At 39.1% G+C, this 26,421-nt stretch overlaps 1 protein-coding gene across 8 annotated transcripts in view; it reads left to right on the top strand.

Annotated features, from left to right (window-relative positions):
* The window catches only part of CASK (calcium/calmodulin dependent serine protein kinase), a 455,537-nt gene that overhangs the window by 136,668 nt on the left and 292,448 nt on the right, over positions 1-26,421 (top strand). The gene's annotated exons all lie outside the window — the stretch shown is intronic.

Below are 26,421 nucleotides of genomic sequence, written 5' to 3'. Positions count from 1 at the left end.
CGTAGGCAAAAGAAGAAAAAAGGAACTTCGACCTAAGTTTCACATCTCACACAGAAATTAACTGTGTGACTCCTGGCTTCTGCTCTTCTACTTCCAGTTTCCTTCCACAGCCATAAATTATACATGAACTTTTCCTCCTGCTGCTGCAAGAATAGTTCATAGGTGGTAGTGTATGCTCCCACCAGAAGACAGAAAGTATCTGGTTGTCTTTCGTTATGTGATGTTAATAGCCATTGATGTCATATGAACTTCCCTTCCTTTAACACACATCTTTTTTTCCTTCAGTATTATAAAGCAGTTTTATAAAAAGAACTTATAATTGCTGGGAAACTTGGATTTTCACATGCAGAAAAATGAATCAGGATCCATGTCTCACACCATATACAAAAACCCATTCAAAATGGATTAAGGAAGGACCTAAATGTGAAAACTCAAACCATAAAATTCTCAAAAGAAAAGATAGGGGCATGGCTGATGGGCCTAGTTTTTCACAATGGATTATCGATACAATAACAAAAGCACAAACAACAAAAGACAAACTAGATGAATGGAATCTCATAAAAATTAAATACTTTTATCAAACGAATTCATTAAAAAGGTGAAAAGTCAGCCTACAGATTATGGGAAAATTTTAGGGAACCATATATCCAGTAAGGGTCTAATATCCAAAATATATACAAGACTTCTACAGTTTAACAACGAAAAGACAAAGAACCCAGTCAAAAAGTGAATAAAGAACTTGAATAGACATTCACCAAAGGGGATATGCAGATAAACAAACACATGAAAAGATGCACAATGAGATACCACTTCGTTCCCATTAGAATGGCTAAGGTTAAACAAAAAAAAGGAAAATAACAAATGTTAGCAAGGATGTGGGGAAATTGGAACCCTATTCATTGCTGGTGGTAATCCAGCATGGTGCAGCTATTGTGGAAAACAGTGTGATGGTTCCTCAAAAAACTAAAAATAGAACTACCATCTGAAAAAAACAAACCCATTGCCATCAAGTAGATTCTGACTCATAACAACCCTGTAGGACAGAGTAGAACTGCCCCATAGGGCATGCTTCTAAGTTCTGTCAAATATATGAGATGGAATGGGCAGCTCCTGTCCAAGAGCAAGATGAGAAGGCAGGAAGGGACAGGAACTGGACGAATGGACACAGGAAACCCAAGGTGGAAAGGGGGTGGATTCTGTCACATTATGGGGATTACAACCAATGTCACAACACAGTATGTGTATAAATTTTTGAATAAGAAATTAACTTGAGCTGTAAACATTTTTTTAAGCACAATTTAAAAAAAAAAAGATTTGCAGCCTTGGAAACCCTGAGGGGCAGTTTCATTTTGTCCTATAGGGTCGCTATGAGTCAGAATCAACTCGACAGCAGTAGGTTTGGTTTGATTTTTGGTTTGGAACCTGTACATAGCTCAAGAGGCAGTCAGTCAAACAGAACAAGGGGATACTGCATGGTTTAAAATCAGGGAAGGTATGTGTAACGGTTGTATCCTATCACCATACTTATTCAGTCTCTTTGCTGAGCAAACAATTCAAGAAACTGGACTGTATGAAGAACGCAGCATCAGAATTGGTGGAAGACTCATTAACAACCTGCGATGCGCAGATGACAAAACCTTGCTTGCTGAAAGTGAAAAGGTCTTGAACCACTTACTGATGAAGATCAAAGACCACAGCCTTCAGTATGGCTTACACCTCAGCATAAAGAAATGAGAAACCCTCGCAAGTAGACCAATAAGTAACATCATGATAAATGAAAAAATACTGAAGTTTTCGAGGATTTCGTTTTATTTGGATCACGGAAGCAGCAGTCAAGAAATTAAATGTTGTATTGCACTGGGCAAATCTGCAGCAAAAGACCTTTTTTTAAAGTGTTAAAAAGTGAAATATCCAGGACAGGAACCATCCCCGAAGACAAATCATCAGGCATGAAAAGGACTGGTCAGTGGGGGGGAGAGAGATACTGATGAAGAGTGAGCTAATTAAATCAGGTGGACACGGGACAGTGTGTTGGCAACTCTTGACTGGAGGGGGGATGGGAAGATAGAGAGAGAGGGAAGAAGGTAAAATTGGCACGAAACGAGAGACTGTAAGGGCTGACTCAATAGGGGGAGAGCAAGTGGGAGAAGGGAGTAAGATGTATGTAAACCTACATGTGACAGACTGATTGGAATGGTAAATGTTCACTTGAAGCTTAATAAAAATTTAAAAAAAAAAAAGTGAAATATCACTTCAATGACTAAGGTATTCATGACCCAGGCCATGGCATTTTCAATCATCTCATATGCATGCGAAAGCTGGACAATGAATAAGGAAGACTGAAGAAGAATTGATGCATTTGAATTATGGTGTTAGCAAAGAATATCAAATATACCATAGACTGCCAGAAGAATAAATAAATCTGTCTTGGAATAAGAACAGCCAGAATGCTCCTTAGAATCAAGGAGGACTTTGTCTTGCTTACTTTGGACATGATATCAGGAGGGACAAATTCCTAGAGAAGGACGTCATGCGAGGTAAAGTAGAGGGTCAGTGAAAAAGAGGAAGTCCCTTAGTTATCTAGTGCTGGTATAACAGAAATACCCCAAGTGGGGGGCTTTAACAGAAATATATTTTCTCACAGTTTAGGGGGCTAGAAGTCCAAATTCAGGGTGCCAGCTCTAGGGGAAGCCTTTCTCTCTCTGTTGATTCTGGAGGAAGATCCGTATCTTTTTGTGAGCTGCTGCTCCTGGGCAATCTTCATGTGACTTGGCATCTCTCTTCCTCCAGCTCTGCTTCTCTCTCTTGCTTGTTTAATCTCTTTTATATCTCAAAGGAGATTGACTGAAGACACATCCTACACTAATCCTGTCTCATTAACATTAACAAAAACAACCCATTCCCAAATGGTATTATAACTGCAGGCATAAAAAACCAAAATGAAACCCATTGCCATCAAGTCAGTTCTGACTCATAGCAACCCTATAGGACAAAGTAGAACTGCCACATAGAGTTTCTAAGGAGTGCCTGGTGGATTCAAACCGCCAACCTTTTGGTTAGCAGCTGTAGCTCTTAAATACTACACCACCAGGGTTTCTATCAACTATAGGCATAGAGGTTAGGATTTACAACACGTTTGTTGTGTTGTTGTTGTTAGGTGCCGTCGAGTCGATTCTGACTCATAGCGACCCTATGCACAACAGAATGAAACACTGCCCGATCCTGCGCCATCCTTACAATCGTTGTTATGCTTGAGTTCATTGTGCAGCCACTGTGTCAATCAACCTCGCTGAGGGTCTTCCTCTTTTCTGCTGACCCTGTACTCTGCCAAGCATGATGTCCTTCTCCAGGGACTGATCCCTTCTGACAACATGTCCAAAGTATGTAAGATGCAGTCTCGCCATCCTTGCCTCTAAGGAGCATTCTGGCCGCACTTCTTCCAAGACAGATTTGTTCGTTCTTTTGGCAGTCCACGATATATTCAATATTCTTCGCCAACACCACAATTCAAAGGCATCAACTCTTCTTCAGTCTTCCTTATTCATTGTCCAGCTTTCACATGCATATGATGTGATTGAAAACGGTCAGGCGCACCTTAGTCTTCGGGGTGACATCTTGATAGGATAATATCTATATGCCTACAAGGAAGACCAGTTAATATAACTATTACTCAAATTTACGCACCAACCACTAGGACCAAAGATGAAGAAATAGAAGATTTTTATCAGCTGCTACAGTCTGAAATTGATCAAACATGCAGTCAAGGTGCATTGATAATTACTGGAGATTGGAATGCAAAAGTTGGAAACAAAGAAGGATCAGTAGTTGGAAAATATGGCCTTGGTGACAGAAACAATGCCAGAGATCGAATGATAGAATTTTGCAAGACCAATGACTTCTTCATTGCAAATACCTTCTTTCACCAACATAACACACAGAAATCAAATTGACTACATCTGTGGAAAAAGACGATAGAAAAGTTCAATATCATCAGTCAGAACAAGGCCGGGGCCGACTGTGGAACAGACCATCAATTGCTCACATGCAAGTTCAAGCTGAAACTGAAGAAAATGAGAGCAAGTCCACAAGAGCCAAAATATGACCTTGAGTATATCCCACCTGAATTTAGAGACTATCTCAAGAATGGATTTGACGCATTGAACACTAGTGACCGCAGACCAGACGAGTTGTGGAATGACATCAAGGAGATCATCCATGAAGAAAGCAAGGCGTCACTGAAAAGACAGGAAAGAAAGAAAAGACCAAGATAGATATCAGAGGAAACTCCGAAACTTGCTCTTGAGCATCGAGCAGCTAAAGCAAAAGGAAGAATCGATGAATAAAAGAACTGAACAGAAGATTTCAAAGGGCCTCTCGAGAAGACAAAGTATAATAACGTGCAAAGAGCTGGAGATGGAAAACCAAAAGGGAAGAACACACTCGGTGTTTCTCAAGCTGAAAGAACTGAAGAAAAAATTCAAGCCTCGAGTTGCAATAGTGAAGGATTCCATGGGGAAAATATTAAACGACGCAGAAAGCATCAAAAGAAGATGGAAGGAGTACACAGAGTCATTATATCAAAAAGAATTAGTCAATATTCAACCATTTCAAGAGGTGGCACATGATCAGGAACCGATGGTACTGAAGGAAGAAATCTAAGCTGCTTTAAAGGCATTGGTGAAAAACAGGCTCCAGGAATTGATGGAATATCAGTTGAGATGCAGCGCTGGAGGTGCTCACTCGTCTATGCCAAGAAATATGGAAGACAGATACCTGGCCAACCCACTGGAAGAGATCCATATTTATGCCTATTCCCAAGAAAGGCGATCCAACCGAATATGGAAATTATAGAACAATATCATTAATACCACACACAACACATGCTTAGGGGGGCACAATTCAATCCATAACAACCCTCTACACGATGGATTGACACCATGGCTGCAACAATGGACTCAAACATAGCAACGATTGTGAGGATAGCACAGCCCTGGGCGACGTTCCGTTCTGTTGTACTTAAGGCTGCTGTGAGTTTGAACCACTCCACTGCATCTGACAACAACAAAGGTCATATATATACTGTATGATCTCTTTTATATAGCAGCCTCAAAGTGATAACATTATAGAACTGTAGAACAGATTAGTGGTTGTCAGGTATGGGAGACTACAGAGTTTGGGTGAGGAATGGGGAAGTAGGTGGGTGGTACCAGTGGATCTTTGCGGGGAACTTAACAGTTCTGTAAGTCTTTTGTGGTGGCTACATAAATTTACACAAGTGACAAAATTGAATAGCTCTACACAGACAGACATGAAAATATATAAATTTGTGAAATCTGAATGTGTGTGGATTGTACGAATGCCAATTCCTTGTTTTTGATATTGTACTGTAGTTGTGTCTGATGTTACCATCATGGGGAACCAGATGCAAGTTACACAGAATCTTTTTCTATTTTTGCTACTTTCTGTTAATCTACAGTTATTTCAAAATTTAAAAAAGCGTTCCTTATTACCTATATACTTATCCAGAAAATTGATAATTATGCCACAAAAATTTGAGAGTATAGGTAAAAACAGGTACCCTAATAATCCAGATTGTTCTGTACAGGCAAACCCTGATTGATGTATCTAATAGCATCAATGAAAACTGTCACTTATTTTCTTAAGGAAATGTGAATATTTAGTAGATTAATTTACATAGAGAATTTACGTTAGTTTTGTGAAATAGTTACTGTCTAGCTAATAAACCTTTATCTCCTCCTTTTGCATGTAGAAGGCATTAGCCAAAACCTCTTATTTGCATTTCCATTTACTTAGTGTCACCATTGGTTCCACTGTAGTTTCTAGTTGAAATGGTTAAAAATAATCCAGCAAATTTTAATTCAGGTTTACACTTCCATAAAGTATGATTCCTGAACAGTTTGATCATGTATTTTTAAGTCCTGGTCACATATATATCAATTTATAAATTCAGTATTTGAAACAAAAAAAACCTAATCTTCCAAACATAAATGAATTATTCTTTATGTACCACATCATGTATATGTGAAATACTAGTATTATTTTATTTTCAGTTATCAGATAATCTTTTATGAGAATTGATTCTTAAAGTTAATGGAGTCATTAAACTTGACTAGTATTTTAAAAATCGTATTCCTTAATAGTAGTTCCATGGGGAAAACAAAAAGTGTTTTGTATTTCACAGAATAGTTTGAGGAAACCGCTGGAGTTCAGATTCCATCTAGTGGAATAATTTTCAACAAAACACTCCCTTTTCATAATTCTGATCATAGTAGTCATTCAAGCACTGTGTGGCTGATGGGCTAATATATTCCTAAAAGAGGTTTTTCTGTTAGTTTTTAAAGCAAATATTCTGTATAGAAAATCATATATTCCATAGCTCTTAGACAATATATTATGAGAGTCCCTGTGTAGTGCAAGGAAACCCTGATGGAGAGGTGGTTAAATGCTGCAGCTACGAACCAAAAGGTCGGCAGTTCGAATCCACCAGGCCCTCCTTGGAAACTCTATGGGACAAGTCTACTCTGTCCTGTAGGGTCGCTATGAGTCGGAATCCACTCAACAGCAACGGATTTTGTGTGGCGCAAACGATTAATGCACACTCGGCTGTTAACCAAAATATTGGAGGTTCAAGTCCACCCAGAGGCACCTCAAAAGAAAGACTTAATGGTCTAGTTTCGAAAAATCAGCCATTGAAAACTCCATGTAGCACCGTTCTACTCTGACACACATGGGGTCCATAGTTGGAATCTACTTGACAGCAATTGGTTTTTGGTTTTTATTATAGCAAACTGGCTTGTTGGTACATCTTTGGCTTTTTTTCCTGATGGTTTTTCTTATGGCTGTGTTGAGCCTTTTGAGCCTAAAGAGTCAACTTTAAAACAAATCTGTTTTAACAATTAGATAATTTTGCTGTATTGTGGCAGCATTTTAGGAATCAAACCCATTGCCATTGAATCGATTCTGTCTCATAGTGACCCTGTAGGACAGAGTAGAACTGCCCCATAGGGTTTCCAAGGAGTGGCTGGTGGATTGTAACTGCCAACCTTTTGGTTAGCAGCTATAGCTCTTAACCACTGCGCCACCTGGGCTCCATATGGGCAACAGTAGACGGAAAACTCATTCTCTACACTAGATGACAAGAATAATCTTGGAATATAGTTGCTAAATGAAATTTAAGCCTGGAAAAGTAGATGAGGTGTAGTTCTTCGGTGTGTTTAATGTTTGTTTTATTATTTCTTGTTGTTAGGTGCCATTGAATCAGTTCCGGCTCATAGTGACCCGATGCATAACAGAACAAAACATTACTGGTCCTGCATCGTCCTCACAATCATTGCTATGGTTGAGCCCCTTGATGCAGCCACTGTGTCAGTCCATCTCGTTGATGGTCTTCCTCTTTCTCACTGACCCTCTACTTTACCTAGCATCATGTCCTTCTCCAGGGACTGGTCCCTCCTGATAACATGTCCAAAGTAAGTGAGACAAAATCCTGCCATCCTCACTTCTAAGGAGCATTCTGGCTGTACTCCCTCCAAGACAGATTTGTTTGTTCTTCTGGCAATCCATGGTATTCTTCACCAATACCATAATTCAAAGGCATCAATTCTTCTTCAGTCTTCCTCATTCATTGTCCAGCTTTCACATGCATATGAGGCAATTGAAAATACCATGGCTTGCGGCAGGTGCACCTTAGCCCTCAAAGTGACGTCTTTGCTTTTTAACACTTTAAAGAGGTCTTTTGCAACAGATTTGCCCAATGCAATACACCATTTAACTTCTTAACTGCTGCTTCTACAGGGATTGATTGTGGATCCAAGTAAAATGAAATCCTTGAAAACTTCAGTATTTTTTCTATTTATCATAATATTGCTTATTGGTCCAGATTGTGAGGCTTTTTGTTTTCTTTATGTTGAGGTGTAGTCCATACTGAAGGCTGTAATTTTTGATCTTCCTCAGTAAGTGCTTCAACTCCTCTTCACATTCAGCAAGCCAGGTTGTGTCATCTGCATATTACAGAATGAGTCTTTCTCTAGTCCTATGGCTCGTTCTTCATATAGTACAGCTTCTCGGATTATTTGCTCAGCTACAGATTGAATAAGTATGGTCAAAAAGAACATTTCAATATCTATCCTGAAGTACAATGCCGTCAGTGATAGAATAAAATCTATATGCCTCCAAGGAAGACTAGTTAGTATGACTATTATTCAAATTTACGCATCAACCACTAATGCCAAAGGTGGACAAATTGAAGATTCTTACCAACTTCTACAGTCTGAAATTAATCAAGCATGCAGTCAAGATGCATTGATAATCACTGGTGATTGAAATGCAAAAGTTGGAAACAAAGATCAGTAATTAGAAAATATGGCCTTGGTGATAGATACAATGCCAGAGATCGCATGAGAGAATTTTGCAAGACCATTGACTTATTCATTAGAAATATCTTTTTTCAACAACATAAACGATGACTATACATGTGGACCTCGCCAGATGGAATACACGGTCATCGAATTGACTCCGTCTGTGGAAAAAGACAAATGGAGAAACAGTATCATCAGTCAGAACAAGGCCAGGGGCCAACTGTGGAAAAGACCATAAATGGCTCATATGCAGGTTCAAGTTGAAGCTGAAGAAAATTAGAGCAAATATATGAGAGCCAAAGTACTACCTTGAATATATCCCACCTAAATTTAGAGACCATCTCAAGGATAGAGACCATCTTGAGGATTCGATGCGTTGAACACTAATGACAGAAGACCAGAAGAGTTGTGGGATAGCATCAAGGATATCATTCCTGAAGAAAGCAAAAGGTCACTAAAAAGGCAGGAAAGAAAGAAAAGACCAAAATGGGTGTCAGAAAAGACTCCAAAAATGGATGTCAGAAAAGATTTCAAAGGGCAGCTCGAGAAGGGAAAGTACAGTATTGTAATGAAATATGTCTTCAATTTGTCATTTCCAGCATAGTAGACCATATATAATTGTCTGACTCAAAATGGCCAATACCAGTCCATTTCAGCTCACTAAAGCCTAGGATATCAATCTTTATGCGATTCATTTCATTTTTGACGACTTCTGATTTTCCTAGATTCATACTTCCTACATTCCACGTTACGATTATTAATGGATGTTTGCAGCTGTTTCTCTACTTTGAGGAGGCAGCTCTTTCCCAGTTGTATTTTGAGCGCCTTCCAACCTGAGGGGCTCGTCCTCTGGCACTGTATCAGACAATGTTCTGCTGCTATTCATAAGGTTTTCAGTGGCCAATTCTTTCAGAAGTAGTCAGCCAGGTCCTTCTTCTTAGTCTGTCTTAGTCTGGAAGCTCCTCTGAAACCTGTCAACCATGGCTGACCCTGCTGGTATTTAAAATACCAAGTAGTATTGCTTCCAGCATCTCAGCAACACACAAGCCACCACAGTACAACAAACTGATATACTAGTGATCATCTTCTGACTTATCCTGTATTAATTCTGGAGTTGTTTTTCACATTGTCTACCTCTGTCCCATCTTTACAATGTCCTTTTTTTTTTAATTTTAGTTAGTTTTTCCTCCTATTAGCTTTTTTTTTTTTTAATAAAGCCACTGTAGTTTTTCTAGGCTCAGATAAGATGTGAATTTTCTTCTAGTAGTTAGAAAAAACAAATTTACTAATTTGTTTTTAATTAAAAAACAAGTCAAGTATGTTCATGGAATTTTCTTTTTGTAAATGTCTTTGCTACCAAGGTGGCTGATAAAATAAATTTTCTACTCATAAGTCTGAGATGCATTGGCCATTTTGTGTTCTTGTTTATCATGTACGACTACATCTGTCCAGTTTACTAATTCATACACCTTTTTTCACTTGTAAAGAATTTTGTAACTAAGGTCTAGTAAGAGGTCGTTTTCATGTTTATTTTTTTCTTAAAATTTTCTTAGGATTATTAACTAAGATAGCAAGTGACTTTCCCTCTTCTGTTCAGATTTTACGTAGTGGCTATTTTCTGTTGGAGGTTTCTCTTAAAGTAAATGCATTACACAGTATTTTTCAAACTTTTTTTAACCTTAATATACCGATAATACTTCAGTAAAGAGGAATTAAAACAGTTTTACCAATGAACATTAATAACAATGAAAATTACTCAGGTTATTCTATTAAATAATAAGTATTTTTAAAATTAAGCCAAGAATAACTGTATCTTATAAATGAAGTTATGTCTTTTAAGTGAAATTTGACAAACTAACCATCTACAAAATCTGACACTTTAAAACTAATCTCAACCAAATGCCAAAATGTTATGGTGCCAGGAACCTAGATAATATATTAAGGAAAGGGCTTCATTCAGCAACCTGGAAATGTCATTTCCACTGTATTTTCTTGATCAGAGAAGTCACAGAGCCTATCCAGATTGAAAGGAAGGGAACCTCTAGATGGGAGAGATGGCAAAGGGTTTGTGGCTATCTTTAATCAACCATCCTATGTAATTTTTAAACTTAAAATTTGTTGTCCTAATGTTTGAGTAAGGAGCTCTGGTGGCGCAGTGGTTAAGTGCTTGGCTGCTAATCTAAAGGTCAGCAGTTCAAACACGGCAGCTGTTCCACGGGAGAAAGATGTGACAGTCTGCTTCTGTAAAATTGTATAGCCTTGGAAACCTTATGGGGCAGTTCTTTTCTGTCCTATAGGGTTGCTATGAGTTGGAACTGACTTGACAGCCATGGGTGGGTGGGTGGGTGGGTTGGTTAGTTGGTTGGTTGGTTGGTTATTTTGGGGGGGTTTGGAATGTTTGAGTGAGATTGTAGTATTTGGTGCTACTTTATTCCGAAGCAATACTAAAATTCTACCATAGAATCATGTGTCCACATTAAGCACCAATTCAGGATACATATGACAGCAGTGAATAATTTGTCAGTGTGAACAACAGATTAAAATAAGGACATATTGTGTTCTACAATTAGAAAGAGACTGTTTAAAATCCAGTCTGGCACTGTTTATTAAAATTGAATTTTAATAATTATTATAATCAAAAGATACAGGAATTATTTTAGGCAGGCAGTTTTTTTATAATATGGTTTAGCACTTTTCTGAGAAAATAAGTATTATAAGGAAATTATCTCAAAGAAGTGCAGCCAGAAAGCTCCTTAGAAAAAAGGATGGCAAGATTTCATCTCACATGCTTTGGACATATTATCAGGAGGGACCAGTCCCTAGAGAAGGACATCATGCTTGATAAAGCAGACGGTCAGAAAAAATGAGGAAGACCCTCAATGAGCTGGACTGACACAGTGGCTGCAACAATTGTAAGGATGGTGCAGGATCGGGTGGTGTTTTGTTCGTTTGTATATAGGGTCGCTATGAGTCGGAACCAACTAAACAGCACCAAACAACAACAGTAAGGAAAAAGGTAGTGGTTGCCTTTTGAGCTGTAAAGCACTTCTTGTTTTTCGTAATAGGTTTAGGTTTGTAAAACAATTTAGAAGGACAGATTATCTGTCAACCAGTGGTGGAGTAGCCACTGGAAAGCTCAGGAGCTCTGCAACACAGAATAAAATTCTCATGTAGGACTTAATACTGTTAAAATGTCAATACTACCCAAAGCAATCTATAGATTCAATGTAATCCTAATCAAAATTCCAACAGCCTTCTTTACAAAAATGGAATAACCAGTCCTCAACTTTATATGCAACGGCAAGAGGCCATTCCATGGTGTTGAAAGAGAAGAACAAAGTAGGAGGACTCACACTTCCTGATTTTAAAACATACAGCAACAATAATCAGAACAGCCTGGTATTTGTATAACAATAGACACGCAGACCAAGGGAATAGAATTGAGAGTACAGAAATAAACTCATACATCTAGGATCAACTGATTTTTGACAAGGGTGCTAAGTCCGTTCGATGGAGAAAGAAGAGGCTCTCCAATAAATGGTGTTGGGAAAACTGGATTCACATCTGAAGAAAAATGAAACAGAATCCATGCCTCGCACCATACACAAAAATAAATTCAAAATGGATTAGGACCTATATGTGCAAACTAAAACCATAAAATTTTTAGAAGAAAATGCAGGAGCAGTGCAGTCAGGCCTAGCTTTTAACAGTGGATTATCTAGTATAATAAAAGAACAAATAGTAAAAGACAAAATAAATAAATGAGACTTTACATACAATCCAGCAATCCCACTCCTTGGAATATATATTAGAGAAGTAAGAGCCTTCACACGAATAGATATATGCACACCCATGTTCATTGCAGCACTGTTTATAATAGCAAAAAGATGGAACAACCAAGGTGCCCATCAACGGATGAATGGATAAATAAATTATGGTATATTCACACAGTGGAATACTACACAACAATAAAGAACAACGATGAATCTGTGAAACATCTCATAACATGGAGGAATCTGGAAGGCATTATGCTGAGTGGAATTAGTCCCAAAAGAACAAATATTGTATGAGATCACTATTATAAGAACTCAAGAAAAGGTTTAAATACAGAAGAAAACATTCTTTGATGGTTACAAGGGTGGGGAGGGAGTGAGAGGGGTATTCACTAATTAGACAGTAGACAAGATTATTTTAGGTGAAGGGAAGGACAACACACAATACAGGGGAAGTCAGCACAACTGGACTAATAACAAAAGCTAAGAGGTTTCCTGAATATAACCAAATACTTCGAGGGACAGAGTAGCGGGGCGGGGTTCTGGGGACCATGGTTTCAGGGGACATCTAGGTCAATTGGCATAACCAAGTGTATTAAGAAAACGTTCTGCATCCCGCTTTGATGAGTGGCATCTGGGGTCTTAAAAGCTAGCAAGCGGCCATCTAAGATGCATCACTTGGTCTCAGCCCGCCTGGAGCAAAGGAGAATGAAGAACACCAAAGACACAAGGAAAGTATAAGCCAAAGAGAAAGAAAGGGCCACATAAACCAGAGACTCCATCAGCCTGAGACTGGAAGAACTAGATGGTGCCCAGCTACCACCAATGACTGCCCTGACAGGGAAAACAACAGAAAATCCCTGAAGGAGCAGGAGAAAAGTGGGATGCAGACCTCAAATTCTAATAAAAGACCCCCGGATAAGCAAAACATTACTGAAAAAGAAGAAGAAAGTGGGAGGCCTCACCCTACCTGATTTCAGAACCTATTATATAGCTACAGTAGTCAAAACAGCCTGGTACTGGTACAACAACAGGCACATAGACCAATGGAACAGAATTGAGAATCCAGATATAAATCCATCCATTTATGAGCAGCTGATATTTGACAAAGGACCAGTGTCAGTCAATTGGGGAAATAATAGTCTTTTTAAAAAATGGTGCTGGCATACCTGGATATCCATTTGCAAAAGAATGAAACAGGACCCATACCTCACACCATGCACAAAAACTAACTCCAAGTGGATCAAAGACCTAAACATAAAGACTAAAACGATAAAAATCATGGAAGAAAAAATAGGATCTACCCTAGGAGCCCTAATACAGGGCATAAACAGAATACAAAACATTGCCAAAAATGATGAAGAGAAACCAGATAACTGGGAGCTCCTAAAAATCAAACACCTATGCTCATCTAAAGACTTCACCAAAAGAGTAAAAAGACCACCTACAGACTGGGAAAGAATATTCAGCTATGACATCTCAGACCAGCGCCTGATCTCTAAAATCTACATGATTCTGTCAAAACTCAACCACAAAGAGACAAACAACCCAATCAAGAAGTGGGCAAAGGGTATGAACACGCATTTCACTAAGGAAGATATTCAGGCAGCCAACAGATACATGAGAAAATGCTCTCGATCATTAGTCATTAGAGAAATGCAAATTAAAACTACGATGAGATTCCATCTGACACCAACTAGACTGGCATTAATTCAAAAAACACAAAATAATAAATGTTGGAGAGGCTGCGGAGAGACTGGAACTCTCATACACTGCTGGTGGGGTTGTAAAATGGTACAACCACTTTGGAAATCCATCTGGCGTTATCTTAAACAGTTAGAAATAGAACTACCATACAACCCAGAAATCCCACTCCTCGGAATATACCCTAAAAATACAAGACCCTTCACACAAACAGATATATGCACACCCATGTTTATTGCAGCTCTGTTTACAATAGCAAAAAGCTGGAAGCAACCAAGATGTCCATCAACGGACGAATGGGTAAATAAATTGTGGTATATTCACACAATGGAATACTACGCATCGATAAAGAACAGTGACGAATCTCTGAAACATTTCATAACATGGAGGAATCTGGAAGGCATTATGCTGAGCGAAATGAGTCAGTTGCAAAAGGACAAATATTGTATAAGACCACTATTATAAGATCTTGAGAAATAGAAAAAACGGAAAAGAACACATACTTTTGTGGTTACAAAGGGGGGAGGGAGGGAGGGAGGGAGGGAGAGGGCTTTTTATTGATCAATCTGTAGATGGGAACTGCTTTGGGTGAAGGGAAAGACAACACTCAAAACAAGGAAGGTCAGCCTAATTGGACAGGATTAAAAGTAAAGAGGTTTCCGAGATAAAATGAAAGCTTCAAAGGATAGCGAAGCAGGGGCTGGGATCTGGGGAACTTGGTTTGAGAGGACTTCTAAATCAATGGGCAAAACAATTCTATTATGAAAACACTCTGCATCCCACTTTGAATTGTGGCACCTGGGGTCCTAAATGCCAACAAGCAGCCATCTAAAATACATTAATTGGTCTCAACCCACCGGGAGCAAAGGCAAAGGAAGAACACCAAGGTCACACGACAACTAAGAACCCAAGAGACAGAAAGGGCCACTTGAACCAGAGACCTACAATATCCTGAGACCAGAAGAACTAGTTGGTGCCCGGCCACAATCGATGTCTGCCCTGTCAGGGAACACAACAGACAACTCCTGAGGGAGCAGGAGACCAATGGGATGCAGACCCCAAATTCTCATTAAAAGACCACACCTAATGGTATGATTGCGACTAGAGGAATCCCAGAGACAATGCTCCCCAGAACTTCTGATGGCACAGGACAGGAACCATCCCCGAAGACAAATCATCAGGCGTGAAAAGGACTGGTCAGTGGGGGGGAGAGAGATACTGATGAAGAGTGAGCTAATTAAATCAGGTGGACACAGGAGAGTGTGTTGGCAACTCTTGACTGGAGGGGGGATGGGAAGATAGAGAGAGAGGGAAGAAGGTAAAATTGGCACGAAACGAGAGACTGTAAGGGCTGACTCAATAGGGGGAGAGCAAGTGGGAGAAGGGAGTAAGATGTATGTAAACCTACATGTGACAGACTGATTGGAATGGTAAATGTTCACTTGAAGCTTAATAAAAATTTAAAAAAAAAAAAATTCTAATAAAAGACCAGACTTAATGGTCTGACTGAGACTGGAGGGACCCCAGAGGTCATGGCCCCTGGACTCTCTGTTAGCCCAAAACTAAAGCCATTCCCGAAGCCAACTCTTCTGACAAAGATTAGACTGGAATATAAGACATAAAATGATACTGGTGAGGAGTGTGCTTCTTAGCTCAAGTAGACACATGAGACTATGTGGGCAGCTCCTGTCTGGAGATGAGATGAGAAGGCAGAGGGGGAGAGGAGCTGGTTGAATGGACATGGGAAATACAGGTGGAGAGAAGGAGTGTGCTGTCACATTGTAGGGAGAGCAACTAGGGTCATGTAACAATATGTGTATAAGTTTTTGTATGAGAAACTGACTTGAGTTGTAAACTTTCACTTAAACCACAATAAAATAAGAAAGACTTTATAAAAATTAAAAACTTTTGTTCATCAAAAGACTTAACAAAAAAGTAAAAAGACAAGCTACTGACTGGGAGAATATCTTCAGAAACCATAGATCCGATAGGAATCGAGTAACCAAAATATATGTAAAACTTTGACAAAAAAGACAACCATTTGATTAGATATTTCACCAAAGAGGACATTCAAATGGCCACCAAACACATGAAAAGATGCTCAGCATCATTAGCCATCAGAGATGCAAATCAAAACCACAATGAGATACCATCTCACTCCCACTAGAATGACTAAGTTAAAAAAAAAAAACAGAAAATAACAAATGTTGACAAGGATCTGGGGAAACTGCAGCCCTTATCCATTGCTGGTGGGAATGCAAAATGGTACAGCTGTTGTGGAAAACAATGTGGTGGTTCCTTAAAAACTAAAATAAGTATATACCCAAAAGACTTGAAAGCAGAGACTCAGAGATTTGTATACCAATGTTCATTGCAGCGCTGTTCACAATGGCCAAAAGGTGGAAACAATCTAAATGCCCATCAATAGATGAGTGGGTAAACAAAATGTGGTACATACATACATACAATGGAGTACTACTCAGCAGTAAGGTAAATCTTGATACATGCTACAGTGTGGATGGAGCCTGAAGACTGAGTGAAATAAGCCAATCACAAAACTACAAATTTTGTATGACCTCACTTATATAAAAAGACAAGAACAGGCAAATGTATAGAGAGCAAAGTTTATTAGTGGTTACCAGGGCCAGGAGGGAGGGGAAAAGAGGGAGTTATTGCTTCTGGAGTGCTGAGTGTCAGTTATGGTGATGGAAAATCACACTGATTAAGGGTAGGGTTGCACTGCTGATTATTGTAGTTGCTGTCGATAAGGTATATACCTGTAAAAAGTTGAATTGGCAGAAGTTATATGATACATTTATGACAGCAACAACTTTTTTGAGTGGTTGCTGTGTCTGTGTATGTACAGCCAAACACCTCATGTCATTGGATTCCTTGCTTTGGAGGTTTAGGTTCATGGTTTCATGGAACATCCCAGTTAATTGGCCAAATAACATGTTTAGTGCTTCTGTTCAATCTCCTAGTTCATTGGGTAGTGCCCGGCTTCTTAAAAGCTTGCAAACAGCCATGCAAGACATAAGGTCTTTATTTGCCTGGAGCAACAAGGTAAAAAGAGTCAGGAATAGGAGGAGGAAATGGAATGTGTGGCTGATTGCCTCCGTGAACAATTGCCATGAGACCAGAACAACTGAATGGTGCCCAGCTACCATTACTGAACATTCTGATCAAAGATTTTATAGAAGAATATTGATCAAAAGGGGGAAGAAGCAGAACAGACTTTCAGATTCTCATGGACTCCAGACTTTCTGGAGCCATTGAGGCTGGATGAACCCCCCAAAATACTGCCCTAAGATAGTCTTTAAATCTTAAACCAAAACTATCTCCAGAAGTGTTCTTAAAATCAAACAATAGTTTAACTTCAGTAGTAAAGAATGTCTGCTTTGAGGGGGCAGTCAGTTTATATTAATGTGGGAGGAACAACTCAGAAAAGGAGGATGAGAATGGTTATATAACTCTAAGAATGTAATCAGTGTCACTGAATTATACATGTAGAAACTTGAGTTGGTATATATTTTTGCTGTGTATATTCTCAACAAAAACAAAAAATAAATTTAAAATGTTCCCATGTAGGTAAATTCTTAGAGCTGAGTGCAGGGCTATGTTGATTTCCTCAGAATAGGCAGGTATAGATGGAATAACTGAAAAATTCATGAAACTAAGCATACTTGCTGTTGTTGGTTTTACAGCACATTTTTAGATGTTTTATTCTGAAACAGAAAAACTCTAAAACTGATGTCTTTCTTTACTTTTCATTCTAGTATGTAACTAATTTCAATAGTTCAGGGCAATGAAGGAATCTTCTCAGTATCTAAATATTTTATCATGCTAGATAATCTGGGTCATGTTAAAGTCCTCTTACAGCCCAGTGAGAACAGTTGTTTCTGTTTTCCATGGGGGTGATAGAGGTGGGGCAGACAGGGTGTATCAGTCAGGGTCCAATCAGGAGATAGAAATCAAGCAGTAATTTGAATAGGGAAAGTTTAATATCAAGAATTATTAATAGGGGATTGGAGTAACAGGGAATTGAGTAGTAAGATTTAGAGAATTCTAAAAATTACAGGCATGGCAGACATAGGAATCAGACACTACCCAACAGGCTGAGATAGAACACTACCCTCCCAGCAGGCTGAGCTCCAAACCTTGTTGGAGAGGGTATGGCCGTGGCTCATATGGATAACAGAGAAGTTCTCTGAGACGTTGTGCTAGCGGGACTTGCTAGAAATCTCCCCCCTGGAGTTAGGGGAAGTCATCTTTAGGGAAGTGCTAAACCTCTGAACTTGAGGTTTAGCACCTAACTCAAGCTGTCTGAGGGGCTGCTAGGAGAAGCTGTTTATACGAAAGTCACACTCCACTGCAAAGCTGCCTGGGGATTCCAGGGGAAGCCAGTCACAGGGTGTGTGCCCTTCCAGCAGCACTCTGCTTCAGAGGCACCTGAAGCAGGTTCCAGGAGAAGCTGCCCACCACAGAATGGTGCCACATGCTGCTGGCCACTAGGCACTGCAGATAAACTACACACACTGTAGGAGCCCAAAGTGCACAATACACTGGAACCAGGGAGGAGGTCTCCCTCCTCCTCCAGCGTCCCTCCAGTGCCCTCTACTGACAAAGCTTACCATTGTGCCAGCTGGCAACAGAGAAATATTTAGAATCCAGCACTGATAGTGCAGAATGAGCAATGAAGGGTAGATTTGGAGCTGAGAGACAATAAATTGATAACTGGCATGGGTAAGGGGAGAGGCTGTCTGTATGACAGTCAATATAGATTTTTGATAAGAATATAGTATCAAGCAGCTCCATCTGTAATACTTGGCAATATTTTCATTTTGGTTTTTTCTCTTATTCCTTATTCTCCTTAAGTATTAGTAACTATAGTAGAATTTTTAGTATTAATTTTCATTACTTCCTAAAAATTAAATTTTTAAAAATCAAATTCTACTTAAAAAGTCATCCACATAAATAGAATAGACCCTTGATTTGGTCTAGACTATTGGATTAGTCCATGTAGCACAATTGTTCCTGTGATACTAGGATTTCATATATGTTATCTAAATAGATTGTATAGAAATACTAAACATCTGATGAGTTTTGGTGAAAGCATTATTACTCTGTATGTTAAAGTAAAAGCCAGAAATGTTTCTTTGAAAATAGAGTTTAAAGAACAGTATGAGGAAGGAGGTGTGATCAGACAGTTCACCTCAGAACTGTGCATCAAATAAATGCTAACCCCACATATTGTAGAGGAATGTCACTAATAGTGCTGTTTTGAAGATATGTTTGTTATCATTTTTAATAACATGAATCTCATAGCTTTCTTTCTCTCCATTCCCAGTCACCAGTGCCTCAATCAGACTCTAATCTTCCCATTTCCGAACTACTGCAAGAATCTCCTTATTGGGTACTCTCCAGTTCCACCCCAACTCTAATTTATTCTGCTAACTACTGCCATTTTTATCTTTGCTAATTACTACTAATTACTACTTTCATCATTTCTCCCAATCTTGGGAACATAAAATTAACAGTAATTCTCCTGTTGCCCTGTTGCCCTGTTGCCTTTGGATTGAATTGAAATTCTGATATTTGATTTTCCAATCTTCAGTATCTGGATCCACATTGCCAGACTAGTCTTATTTGCCCATAATTCCCAAGTTCGTTAGATTTATTTAACAGATCTGTATTAAACCCTGGTGGCGTAGTGGTTAAGAGCTACAGCTGCTAACCAAAAAGGTTGGTAGTTCGATTCCACCAGGTGCTCCTTAGAAACTCTGTGGGGCAGCTCTACTTTGTCCTATGGGGTCGCTATGAGTCAGAATTGACTCAATGGCAACAGGATTTTGGTTTATTAACATCCTACTACATGTAGTGTAAAAAAAAAACGCTGCTTGTGTTTTTTACGCTACATGTCAGATACTGAGCAGACAAAAATCAATAACATGTTGGACCTACCCTAAAGAAGGTCACAGTGCAGTCAAGGAGGCATGCATTTAAATAAATGATTATTGTTACAGTGTGTGGTAGGTTAAATTATTCCCCCACCCAAGATTTCTATGTCCTAAATCCTAGAACCTTTGACTGTGTTACCTCACATGGCAAAAGGGACATTGCACATGTGGTTAAATTAAGGATCTTGAGGTGGAGAGATTATCCTGGATTATCTGGATGGGTTTGAGGTAATCACAGGGTCTTTATAAGAGGGAGGCAGAGAGAGATTTAGCTATAGGAGAAAGCAATATGATAACAGAGGCAAAGATTGGAGTGATACAGTCAACAGCCAAGGAATGCCGGTAGTCTCTAGAACCTGGAAGACACAAGGGAACACATTTTCTCCTAGAGCCTCCGGAAGAAACCAGCCCTGCTGACAGCTTGATTTTAGCCCCGTAAGACTCACAATCAGACTTCCAGCCCCCAGAACTGTAAGAGAATACATCTGTGTTGTTTTAAACCACTAAGTTTGTGATAATTTGTTATAAGAACAATAGGAAACTAATATACAATGTAACATATAACAGTGTAAGCATTCCCTGCTGTAGTACAGAGAGGAAAGTAAATTCTGCTGTAATAAGATGAGAAATTCACAAATGGACTTGGAGGGAGTAGGATATTGAAAGTAAAGGAAAAGTATGTGCAGAGATGTGAAGCAGTGAATTATCATGGCATGTTCAGGAAGTACAAGTAGTTTGGTTTTCTTGAAACTGAGAGTCAGAGATGTACGAGTTAGGTTATGAGCGTCTGTGCAATGCCAGTAAGTTTGAACTTTATTCTCTGGGAACAGGGGAGCCAGTGGTAGGTTTTAAGCAGGAGAATTACACAATCAGTTTTGTATTTTAGAAAGACCAGTCAAGTAGCATTATGGAGGAGGCTATAATAAAGAGGGAGAACCAGTTAGGAAGTTGCAGTGGTCCAAACAAGAGATAGTTGCCTGAATTAAAACTTTGGCAGTGGTTCTGGATGGAGAACAGAGAATAAATGTAGAAATATCAAGGAGAGCGAATAGATTAACTTGTTGATATAGGGCTTAAGAAAAAGAAAAATTCTAGAAAATGCCCATATTTCTAGTTCATGTATAGTTGGCTAGTGGTACTATTTATTTTATTCGAATAGATATTATCGAAGGGTAAGTGGACCACGGAGGATTTTACAGAGAATAAATGAGTTGAGTTTTGAACACACTGAACCTGAGAAAACTTCGAAACATAAATGTTGATGACCAATAAACCAAAACCAAACCCAGTGCCGTCGAGTCAGTTCTGACTCATAGTGACCCTAGAGGACAGGGTAGAACTGCCGCATAGAGTTTCCAAGGAGCACCTGGTGGATTCGAACACCAACCCTTTGGTTAGCAGCCGTAGCACTTAACCACTACGCCACCAGGGTTTCCTGATGACCAATAGGCAGTTAAATATATTGGTCTAAAATTTAGGACCAAGGTCTGCGCAAAAGATAAAGATTTAAGAATCTACATCATGTAAGTGATAGAAGAAACCATGGAAATACATATGATTGCCAAAAGAAAAAAACATTTAAGGCCACAATGAAAACAAACATGGTCAGGTTCAGGACTCTAAGGAACACCTACATTTAAAGGATAAGCGGATAAAGAGGAGCCAGGAGTAGGAGGGAGAGGTAGGAAAGTTGTCATCAGAGAATGCTGTCACATAAGCTGAGAATGAAGAGATGTTCTGTGGTGTCAAAGGCTATAAAGAGGCCTAGTAAGAAAATAACAGATGTCTGTGGAATTTGGCAACATGGAGTCATTGGGAACCTTGGCCAGAGCAGTTTCAGTAATACAGTGGGGACAAAAGCCAGATTGTGGTAGGCTGAGGGAGAGGAATGAGTAGTGAGAAAGTAGAGTAAGTAAATATAGAATAATTTTCAAGAGGGGCATGTGGAGTAGGAGTGGAGGTTAAGATGGGAGGAATTTCAGCATCTTTTTGTGCTAGAGGGAAAGAGTTAATAGAAAGGAAAAGGATGTACTGATGGAGTGAGGTCTTTGATAGACAGCAGGTGGACAGGGGTCTAAAGCATAGATGGGTGGTGGGCTCTTTCCACTGAGACAAAAGGAAAGACAAGGTATAGATAGAACTGGGTCTGTAGGCAGGAGAAGGAACCAGAAGACATCCCTTAGCTAATGGTCAGATTTTCTTGGTGAAATCAGAAGTAGGGTCACCTGCTGAGAGTAGTATTTTAATGGTACTTTAGAGGAATGGAAAGGGAATATGATGAGAAATTGCTAGGCTGCCTCAAGGGCCCAGCTGATACTGGATGCAAGGAGTTTGTAGCAGCACTTGTCAACATGCTAATAAAATTTCCCTCAGCAGCACTAATTACAGTTTAAAAGATGAGAATCATATGGCTAGATTGTGACAGAGTGGGAGGTAATAGACACAGCAGACATGATAGACAAAGAAATCAGGAGAGCAAAAAGTTATGGCAAAAAGGCTAAAAGTAATCTCAAGGAAAAGGACCGTAAAACTAGATGTGGAAGGAAAATTTCAGAGGTACAACAAAAATACCCTGGTTGGTCAAAGTCTAGTCACCAACCACAATAGCTATGGTGACACTACTGTAAGAGGAACTATAGCGCTGTGGGTAAGAACAAGGGAGTTAATTTCAGAACAACTGTTCAAATTATGGTTCTGCCATTTATTAAATCTGACCTGGTGAAAATTACTTCTAAGTAAGCTTGAATTTCTACACATGATAAATGCTCAACAAATGTTTGTTGTAAAGTAGTGGGAAGTGGGAAGGTGTGATATGACACATTATTAGAGATGCCATTCTGGCACAAAGAAAATATATTTTCATTCAGGGTTAATAATACAGTTTTGATCAGAACAGTTTGCTTTATGGCATGATATTCCAGGTACTATGGCTGCATAACAAATGACGCCAGAACATGATGAGATAACACAATTGGTTATTATGCTCACAGATTCTGGGGGATCCGCAATTTGGACATCCATTCCACAATGTTTTGGGCTGGGTTCTCTAGAGAGGCAAAACCAGTGAAGTGTATATATACAGAGAGAGAAGGAGAGAGAGAGAGAGAGATTTATCTCAAGGAAATGGCTCATGCGGTTGTATAGGCTGGCAAGTCCCAAGTCCATGGGTGAGGTGTCAGGCTGGAGGCTTCTTCTGACTCACATAGCTACAGGAGCTAACAAATCCAAGATCAGCAGGTAAGACGGCAGGCAGCTGGCCCAAGTCTCATGAACTGGAGGTCAGATGCTGGATCCAGAGCAGAGCAAAAGCCAGAGAGCTTTGCCAGAAAGTCTGCATATATTGGATGCAAGCCACACCCCCAAGGAAACTCCCTTTCAACTGATTGGCTATTCATAGCAGATCTCATCATGGAGGTAATTATATCATATCTCAACATGGAGGTAATTACATCATTATACAACTGCCAGACTACATAACTGCCAAACCACTGAGAATCATGGCCCAGCCGAGCTGACACTCAACCTTAATGATCACTGCAGCGTAAACTAGAAGACTTGAGGGCTAGGGGCTGGAATCATCTGAAGGTTCACTCACTGACACGTCTGGCAGTTGATACTGGCTGCTGAGTGAGAGACCTTTGGCCATACCTCATGTGGCCTCTCCTTGTGTCCTGTGCTTGCTTATAGCATGTTAAAAGAGAGAGAAAGAGCCAGCTGAGCTGAAGTTATATCGCCCTTTATGATCTAGCTTCGGAAGTCATACAGCATCATGTCCAGCATGAATAGCAGCAGAGTCCCACAAGATTCAAGAGAACAGGAAATACACCATATTTTGATGGGGAATGGCATAGTTCTAAAACAGCATGTGTGATTAGAAATATTGCTGTGATTATTTTTGGAAAATATAATCTGTCACTTTTTTTTAATTAGATATATGCATTGTAAAATCAATTTCATTGATGTATAATTTACATACAATATAACAAAACTAAACCCATTGCTGTTGAGTTGATTTCAACTTATAGCGACCCTATAGGACAAAGTAGAACTGCCCCCATAGAGTCTCCAAGGAGCACCATGTGGATTTGAACTGCTGACCTTTTGGACAGCAGCCATAGCACTTAACCACTACACCACCAGAGCTTCCACATACAATATAATGTACCTATTTTAAGTTATAGCTCAATGAGCTTTATCAAATATACACTTCTATGTAACTGACATCATAATTAAAGTATAGAACATTTTCATTATCCCAAAAAGTTCCATAGTTCTCCTTTGCGATCATTCTAACTCTCTGCCTCAGGCAACTGTCAGAAAGATTTTCTCTTTTGTTTTTTCTAAAAGTTTAATAATTTTAAGTTTTACATTTAGGTCCATAATTCATTTCGAGTTAATTTTTGTAGTTGGTGTGATGTATGGATACAAGTTCTTTTTTTTTTTTTTTGCTTATGAATATCCAATTGTCCTAGGACCATTTATTGTAAAGTCTCCTTTCTCTGTTGAATTCTTGTAACTTTGTTGAAGATCCAAAACCTAAACCCAGTGCCCTTGAGTTGATTCCAACTCATAGTGACCCTGCAGGACAGAGTAGAACTGCCCATGGGGTTTCTACGGAGCGGCTGCTGAATTAGAACTGCCGACCTTTTGATTAGCAGCATTGTCCAGATATGTGTGGGTTTGTTTTAAAACTCTCCATTCTGTCCCATTGACCTATTTGTCTCTTTTTGTGTGTTTTAAGTGAAAGTTTACAGTTCAAGTCAGTTTCTCATACAAAAACTCCACACACATTGTTACGTGACCCTAGTTGCTCTCCCTACAATGTGACAGCACACTTCTTCTCTCCACCCTTTATTTCCCATGTCCATTCAACCAGCTCCTTTCCCCCTCTGCCTTCTCATCTCACCTCCAGACAGGAGCTGCCCACACAGTGTTATGTGTCTACTTAAACTAAGAAGCACACTCCTCACCAGTATCATTTTGTCTTATAGCCCAGTCTAATCTTTGTCTGAAGAGTTGGCTTCAGGAATGGTTTTAGTTTGGGGCTAACAGAGAGTTTGGGGGCCATGACCTCTGGGGTCCCTCCAGCCTCAGACCATTAAATATGGTCTTTTTACTACAATTTGAATTCTGCTTCCCAGTTTTCTCCTGTTCTGTCAGGGACTCTCTGTTGTGTTCCCCGTCACTGCAGTCATTGGTGGTAGCCAGGCACCTTCTAGTTCTTCTGGTCTCAGGCTGATGTAATCTCTGGTTTACTTGGCCCTTTCTTTCTCTTTGGTTCATATTTTCCTTGTGTATTTGTTGTTCTTCATTCTCCTTTGCTCCAGGTGGGTTGAGACCAACTGATGGATCTTAGAAGGCCACTTGCTAGCTATTTGTCTATCTTTATGTCTTGATTACTGTAGCTTTATAAGTCTTGAACTCAGGCAGTGTTAGTTCTCCAGCTTTTGTCAACTTTATCAGAATTGTTTATGCTTTGCTTTTGCATTCCCATATAAATTTTAAAATTAGTCAATTTCTGCAAAAAAGCCTTCTGGGATTTTGATTGAGGTTACATTGAATACAGGCAGTCCTTGCTGTTACATGGTACTGTGTTAACTGCAACACGTTTAGACTGGAGCCAAGGCCTTGCTTTGCACGGCTCCAATATACACTTTTCATTTAACATGGTATTGTGTGAAGCAAGGGCTGCCTGTATTTATAACAATTTGAGAGAACTGACATGTTAACAAATTGAGTCTTCCAGACCCATCAACCAGATACCTCTCCTTTGTGTTTTCTTTAATATCTCTTAGCAACATTTTATATTTTCAATGTAGATGTCTTTCACATCTTTTATAAGCTTTATCTCTATATATTTCATGTATTTAGTGCTATTGTAAATGGTATTGTTTTTTTTTTTATTTCAACTTCCAATTTTTTACTGCTGGAATATATAGGTACAATTGATTTATATGTATCAGCCTTATATTCTACAATCTTACTAAACTCAGTAGTTCCATTGGCTTTTTTGTAGATTCCATCTGATTTTCTACATAGATGATTATGTCAATTATATCTCAAGTAAAGCAGCATTACTTCTTCCTTTCCAATCTGGATTCCTCCTGGTTGATTTTCTTGCCTTATTGCACTGCCTAGAACCTTCAATATAATGTTGACTAGAAGCTGTGAGAGTAGACATTATTGTCTTGTTTCTGATCTTAGAGGGAAAGCATTCGATCTTTTACCATTAAGTATGATGTTAACTAAGTTTTTTGTAGATGGTATTTTTCAGGTTTTAGAAGCTCCCTTCTATTCCTAGTTTTTCTGCATTTATTAAGATGATCATGTGGATTTTTCTTTTTAGTTTATTAACATTATGTGTTATATTGATTGATTTTATAATGATAAACCAACCTGTATTCATACAATAAATTCCATGTGGTTATAATGTATTCTTTCTTTTCTGAAAAAAATTGAGAACTAAATGGCCAATAATTACTTTCAAACAAATATGAGTATGTAAGGGGGCAGGGAAACTAATAGAAACAGAACAACCAAACAGAAATGAGAATGTTCACACATTATGAAAATGTAACCAATGTCACTGAATAACTTGTGTAGAAATTG

The sequence above is a fragment of the Loxodonta africana genome, chromosome X (genome assembly GCF_030014295.1).
Source record: "Loxodonta africana isolate mLoxAfr1 chromosome X, mLoxAfr1.hap2, whole genome shotgun sequence".
In the NCBI taxonomy this organism is placed as follows: Eukaryota; Metazoa; Chordata; class Mammalia; order Proboscidea; family Elephantidae; genus Loxodonta; species Loxodonta africana.
Note: the sequence above shows the minus strand (reverse complement) of the source record. Positions and strands in the feature narration are given on the sequence as shown.